General features: G+C 39.5%; 1 pseudogene; it reads left to right on the plus strand.

Annotated features, from left to right (window-relative positions):
* The first annotated feature begins 637 nt into the window (after positions 1-637).
* LOC139356475 (endogenous retrovirus group K member 113 Env polyprotein-like) lies at positions 638-2,247 on the plus strand (annotated as a pseudogene).
* Positions 2,248-7,298: the final 5,051 nt, after the last annotated feature.

The raw sequence follows: 7,298 nt of genomic DNA on the forward strand, positions 1-7,298 counted from the left end.
TTTGCATACTGCAGTCCCATTTGCATACCTACACCACTGACGGTGGGGGTGGGGCTTGTCAGGTTCCTTTCTCTGACCGCAGTCTTTCTCACATGCACCCAGAGGAGGCCCACTGCTCAGACAAGAAAACTATTTTCATGGCAAATAGGTTTTCAGTAAACAATAGTGGGAGTTCCAGAAAAAATTAAAACTGACAATGGACCAGGATACTGTAGTAAAGTTTTCCAAAAATTCTTAAATCAGTGGAAAATTACACATACAACAGGAATTTCTTATAATTCCCAAGGACAGGCCATAGTTGAAAGAACTAATAGAACACTCAAAACTCAGTTAATTAAACAAAAAGAAGGGGGAGACAGTAAGGAGTGTACCACTCCTCAGCTGCAACTTAATCTAGTACTCTATACTTTAAATTTTTTAAACATTTATAGAAATCAGACTACTACTTCTGCAGAACAACATCTTACTGGTAAAAAGAACAGCCCACATGAAGGAAAACTGGTTTGGTGGGAAGACAACAAAAATAAGACATGGGAAATAGGGAAGGTGATAACCTGGGGAAGAGGTTTTGCTTGTGTTTCACCAGGAGAAAATCAGCTTCCTGTTTGGATATCCACTAAACATTTGAAGTTCTACAATGAACCCATTGGAGATGCAAAGAAAAGCACCTCCACGGAGATGGAAACACCACAGTCGAGCAACATTGACTCGCAAGATGAACCGAGTGGTGATACCAGAAGAACAGATGAAGTCGCCACGCACCAAGAAGGCGGAGCTGCCAATCTGGGCACAGTTAAAGAAGCTGACACCATTAGCTGGAAAAAGCCTAGCTAGCACAAAGGTGACACAAATCCCAGAAAATATGCTGCTTGCACCTTTAATGATTGTATCAACGGTGGTAAGTCTCCCCATGCCTGCAGGAGCAGCTGCAGCTAATTATACCTACTGGGCCTATGTGCCTTTCTAGCTCTTCATTTGGGCAGTCACATGGATGGATAATCCTATTGAAGTATATGTTAATAATAGTGTGTGGGTACCTGGTCCCACAGATGATCGTTGCCCTGCCAAACCGGAGGAAGAAGGAATGATGATAAATATTTCCATTGGGTATTGTTATCCTCCTATTTGCCTAGGGAGAGCACCAGGATGTTTAATGCCTGCAATCCAAAGTTGGTTGGTAGAAGTACCTACTCTCAGTCCCACCAGTAGATTTACTTATCACATGGTAAGCAGAATGTCACTCAAACCACAGGTAAACTATTTACAAGACTTTTCTTATCAAAGATCATTAAAATTTAGGCCAAAAGGGAAACTTTGCCCCAAGGAGATTCCCAAAGAATCAAAAGATTTAGTTTGGGAAGAATGTGTGGCCTATAGTGCAGTGATATTACAAAACAATACATTCGGAACTGTTATAGATTGGGCACCTCGAGGTCAATTCTACCACAATTGCACAGGACAAACACAATTCTGTCCCAGTGCACAAGTGAGTCCAACTGTTGATAGTGACTTAACAGAAAGTTTAGACGAACATAAGCACAAAAAATTACAGTCTTTCTACCCTTGGAAATGGGGAGAAAAGGGAATCTCTACTCCAAGACCAAAAATAATAAGTCCTGTTTTCTAAGCTTCATACCGCCTTAGAATTTGGTCTGGAAATCAAACTATAGAAACAAGAGATTATAAGCCATTTTATTCTATCAACCTAAATTCCAGTCTAACAGTTCCTTTACAAAGTTGTGTAAAGCCCCCTTATATGTTAGTCGTAGGAAATATAGTTATTAAACCAGACTCCCAAACTATAACTTGTGAAAATTGCAGATTGTTTACTTGCATTGATTCGACTTTTGATTGGCAGCAGTGTATTCTGCTAGTGAGAGCAAGAGAAGGCATGTGGATTCCTGTGTCCATGGACCGACCATGGGAGGCCTCGCCACCCATCCATATTTTGACTGAAGTGTTAAAAGGCATTTTAAATAGATCCAAAAGATTCATTTTTACTTTAATTGCAGTGATTATGGGATTAATTGCAGTCACAGCTACAGCCACTGTGGCAGGAGTTGCATTGCACTCTGTTCAGACAGTAAGCTTTGTTGACAATTGGCAAAAGAATTCCACAAGATTGTGGAATTCACAATCTGGTGTCAATCAAAAATTGGCAAATCAAATTAATGATCTTAGACAAACTGCCATTTGGATGGGAGAAAGACTCATGAGCTTGGAACATCATTTCCAGTTACAGTGTGACTGGAATACGTCAGATTTTTGTATTACACCCCGAGTTTATAATGAGTCTGAACATCACTGGTACATGCTTAGATGCCATCTACAGGGAAGAGAAGCTAATCTCACTTTAGACATTTCTAAATTAAAAGAAGAAATTTTTGAAGCCTCTCAAAGTCACTTAAATAAATGGCAAAAAATCTTTATGGATTAAACCCCATGACTTGGATTAAGTCTGTTGGGAACTCTACTGCAGTAAATTTTGGAATTATGTGTCTCTGTTTAATCGGCTTGTTTTTAGTGTGCCAGACCAGTCAAAGAATCCTGCGTCAAAATCCAGAGAAGGAACAAGCCTTCATCGCCATGGCACATTTATATAAAAGGAAAGGGAGAGAGGATGTTGCGGGAAGTCAGGAACCTTGAACAGAGGGACTGGCTGAAGCCACGGCAGAAAAACATAAAATGTGAAGATTGCATGGACATTTATTAGTTCTCCCAAATTAATACTTTTATAATTTCCTATGTCTGTCTTTAATATCTTAATCCCATCATCTTCTTTGTAAGCTGAGGAGGATATATGTCACCTCAGGACCCTGTGATGATTGCGTTAACTGCACAAATTGTTTGTAGAGCATGTGTGTTTGAACAATATGAAATCTGAGCATCTTGAAAAAAGAACAGGATAACAGCGATGTTCAAGGAACAAGGGAGGTAACCTTGAACTGGCCGCCGGTGAGCCGGATGGAACAGAGCCATGTTTCTCCTCTTTTTAAATGCAAACGGGAGAAATATCACTGAATTCTTTTTCTCAGCAAGGAACATCCCTGAGAAAGAGAATGCGCTCTGAAGGTAGGCCTATAAACGACCCCCTTGGAAGCGTGCCGCCTTTTATGTTCGAAGCCAGAAGGGATGAAATAAGCCCCAGTCGCCTGTAGCGCTCACAGGCTTATTAGGATGAGGAAATTCCCGCCTAATAAATTTTGGTCAGACAGGCTGTCTGCTCTCAAACCCCATTTCCTGATAAGATGTTATCAATGACAATGCGTGCATGAAATTTCATTAGCAATTTTATTTTTAATTTTAATTTTAACGCCATCCTGTGATCTCATCCTGCTTCCATTTGCTTTGTGATATTTTATTACTTTGTGAAGTATGTGATCTCTGTGTTGGTACCAGAGACTGAGGCAATGGCAGGAGTTGCTGATGGCCTCACAAATCTTAACACTGTCACTTCAGTTAAGACCATCTAAAGTACTACTATTGTAAATTTCATATTAATTCTTGGGTGCCTGTTCTATCTGCTGTTAGTCTGCAGGTATACCCAACAGTTCCAAAGAGACAGTGACCATCGAGAACGAGCCATGATGACAATGGTGGTTTTGTTGAAAAGAAAAGGGGGAAATGTGGGGAAAAAAGAACAATCAGACTGTTACTGTGTCTATATAGAAAGAAGTAGACATAAGAGACTCTATTTTGTTCTGTATTTGAGATGCTGTTAATCTGTAACCCTACCCCCAACCTTGTCCTTGCAAGAGACATGTGCTGTGGTGACTCAAGGTTTAATGGATTTTGGGCTGTGTAGGGTGTGCTTTGTTAAACAAGTGCCTGAAGGCAGTATGCTGGTTAAAAGTCATCACCATTCTCTTAATCTCAAGTACCCAGGGACACATACACTGCCAAAGGTCGCAGGGACCTCTGCCTAGGAAAGCTAGGTATTGTCCAAGGTTTCTCCCCATGTGATAGTCTGAAATATGGCCTTATGGGAAAGGAAAGACCTGATCGTCCCCCAGCCTGATACCCGTGAAGGTCTGTGCTGAGGAGAACTAGTGTAAGAGGAAAGAAGGCCTCTTGGCAGTTGAGATAGAGAAAAGCATCTGTCTCCTGCCTGTCCCTGGGCAATTGAACATCTGGGTGTAAAACCCGATTGTATGTTCTGTTTACTGAGAAAGGAGAAAACCGCCTTAGGGTGAAAGGTGGGACTTGCTAGCACAATGCTGCTCTTTATGCACTAAAAAGGTTTATGGAGATGTTTGCATATGCATATCAAGGCACAGCACTTTTCCTTAAACTTAAGTCACAGAGATCTTTATTCATATGTGTTACTGCTGACCTTCTCCCTACGATGATCCTATTATCCTGCCACTTCTTTTTTTCTAAGATGGTAAAGATAATGATCAATAAATACTGAGGGAACTGAGAGACCGGTACCGGTGCGGGTCCTCTGTATGCTGAGCGCCGGTCCCCTGGGCCACTTTTTCTTTCTCTATACTTTGTCTCTGTGTCTCATTTCTTTTCTCAAGTCTCTCGTTCCACCTAACGAGAAACGCCCGCAGGTGTGGAGGGGCAGGCCACCCCTTTAACAATCTCATTTAGTATCATCACCAACTTTATAAAGTAGGCATTATCATTCTAACCTTAAGTTCAGTAAGCAAACACAGACAGGGCAGGGCAGGGTATATAGACATGTGAACTCTATAGTAAAAAGTATAGGGTGTTACTCTGAGAAGGGCCCCACACTTACACTCCCACAACACAAATTTACCTATGTAGCAAAGCTGCACTTGTACCCCGAACTTAAAGTATGAGTTTTAAAAGAAGAAGTATCAACAATACATTTTTTAAAAAGGATCTGCTATTGCCACCTAGAAATTCCTAATACTTTTATTTTTGAATTACAAGCAATGTCTATGAGATACAGAGCATGCCAGTAAGCAGTGGAGATTGGCCTCAGGGTGTCCCTGCAAGTGCAGGCTCAGAATTTTGAGCCTTAGGCTTTACACAATTGGCCTGGTGCCCCAACACACAGGTATAGGCTTCAGGGCAGTTCAGCGGGTATTCTGGGGTCCCAAGAAAACCAGGTGGCACGTGGGTCCAGATTAGGAGCCATGGTGAGACGCAGTAGAGGTGGCAGTAGTGGTTCTGGCCACAAGAGAGAAGCGAGGCTCCATGTATCAGCAGCACTAGGCCCCATGGAGAGACTATGGCTGGACCTTCCATCCCCAGAGCCCATCCTTGTGGCTTGTGCACAAATAATAACTCTCTAAACTGAGGGCTGGACAAGAACTGTTAATGCACAGGCAGTATATTGTGTCAGCAAATAATTAAAAACTAAAACTTACACATAAACGTTGCCATAAAACATACCGGGAAGTGTCTAGAATTCTTCAAAGTGTTCAGAATATCCAGTTTTGAAAACTGCTGCAATATTGGAAAGCAGATATCAACAGTCTTAAAAATAAAAATTAAATTTAAAGATCACCATATTGAACAGAAAAGAACATGTATCCATATGAATCTTCAGATAAACTAAATTCTCAGGATAACCTACATTTAATCTTTAAAAATTCATTAAAATTTCAGATGTTTTCTTCTCAGTATGTTTGTCAGCTGCTTTTTCCTCTCATACTCTGCTAAAGGAAAAATAGTTTGCATGTCCACTGTCTTTTTGGAATAAAGATAACTTTATTTTTTTTTTTTATTTTTTTTTTTTTTGAGACAGAGTCTCGCTCTGCCGCCCAGGCTGGAGTGCAGTGGCGTGATCTTGGCTCACTGCAAGCTCCGCCTCCCGGGTTCACGCCATTCTCCTGCCTCAGCCTCCCGAGTAGCTGGGACTACAGGCGCCCGCCACCTCGCCCGGCTAGTTTTTTTGTATTTTTTAGTAGAGACGGGGTTTCACTGTGTCAGCCAGGATGGTCTCGATCTCCTGACCTCGTGATCCGCCCGTCTCGGCCTTCCAAAGTGCTGGGATTACAGGCTTGAGCCACCGCGCCCGGCCAGATAACTTTAAAATTAATAAGAAAAGCAACTCTAAAATTAAATTTTCTCTCCTAATTGAAGATACAAAGATAAAAATGCATTACCAGGTATTTTGAATTTTATATATATATATATATATATATATATATAAAATGAATCAATTTTTAGTTTCTTAAATTGATTCTACAAGTTACAGGGAATGTCTGAAGAAGTGTTAAAATAATATTGTGTAAGTTTAAATTTGAAATTAAACTCAGAATACATAAAATTTATTTGTATTAGGTCATAAATACACAGCTTTAGTAGTTTACCAAAAATACTCTTCTCAAAATAGAAAATTATCTGTGGTCTTGCATTTCTCAAGAGCAATTGATGTCACTTTCACATATATTTTTAGAAAATTGAAGTATAAGTTTTGATGACTTAATGAACAAATTTGCAGTAGTGATCCAGAAAAATCTTATGATTAATCAAGATACCACATTAATAAAGTATTAAAAGATATTGACATTTTTGATGATACAGAATCCTGGTGAGTGAATATGTTCCCTGATGTCCCTAGATACCAATGTCTCAATCTTTAAAACTTTGACTCTGTTCAATTTAAATCTGTTTTTCAATATTTTGTTTATCTTTCACTATTTGTTGTATTACATAAATTTATGACACCAAAATGTTTTTCATTTGTAAATTTATGTTTTTATTCATGTATCATGATTATCCATTACATTTTGTAATTAATAACTTTTTAAAAACTTTAATTTTTAGTTACATTTAATAGCACTTTTTTCTTGCATTTCTTATGAGGTAGCCCACATTATCCTTTCACAGTAGGCCTCACAAATTTTGCAGCTAGTCAAGCATATAGAAAAGTAAACAGCATAAAAACTCATAACTAGCAAATAAAGCAGTCAGTATTTCAACTCAGAAAGTCTGGCCCCAAATCTCTGAATCACTAGGCTATGTATACAATTTCTACATTAAGGAATCAAAGCCCAGGAGGGCAAATGGAGTGTAGGACATGATCAATTAGTAATAATCCAGATAGAAGGGAGGACTATTACTCATTGGACAATCCCAGTATGGTCTCCTGGAGCTGGAGTTACTGTTACCATGAATAACTAGATGATATTAATAAGCACAAGATAATACAATTTTAAAGAACTTGTATTAGTTTGTTAGAGCTGCTTTAGCAAAGTTCCACAACTTCGGTGACTTAACCAAGAGAAACGTAGTTTTCATAGTTCTGAAGATTAGGAGTCAGAGAAAAGGTAAAGGCAGGGTCAGTTTCTTCTGAGGGCTGTGAGGGAAGGATCTGT

The sequence above is a fragment of the Macaca nemestrina genome, chromosome 10 (genome assembly GCF_043159975.1).
Source record: "Macaca nemestrina isolate mMacNem1 chromosome 10, mMacNem.hap1, whole genome shotgun sequence".
NCBI lineage: Eukaryota > Metazoa > Chordata > Mammalia > Primates > Cercopithecidae > Macaca > Macaca nemestrina.